Source organism: Rhinatrema bivittatum, chromosome 11, assembly GCF_901001135.1.
Source record: "Rhinatrema bivittatum chromosome 11, aRhiBiv1.1, whole genome shotgun sequence".
Classification (NCBI taxonomy): Eukaryota; Metazoa; Chordata; class Amphibia; order Gymnophiona; family Rhinatrematidae; genus Rhinatrema; species Rhinatrema bivittatum.
Genome location: NC_042625.1, coordinates 5,733,132 through 5,733,376, shown reverse-complemented (window position 1 = coordinate 5,733,376; position 245 = coordinate 5,733,132).

The following is a 245-nucleotide window of genomic DNA, read 5'->3' as shown; positions in this document are numbered from 1 at the left end:
GGTTTCCATCTTTTTGATGCTTCAGGTAACATTGAGGAGAGTGGTGAACAGAATAGTAAGGGTAATTGGGATGAATATGCAAAGAATCGTAAAAAGGCAGTACGCATGGAACTCCATGCTGCCACTTTAGCGGAATACTGCTATGTTAAACGCATTCCTAGGGGTTTGCGCATTAACAAAGCGCCTTCGCTATTTGCAGATGATAATATATTCATCCAAAAATGGAATTCTATCCTTAACAAGTG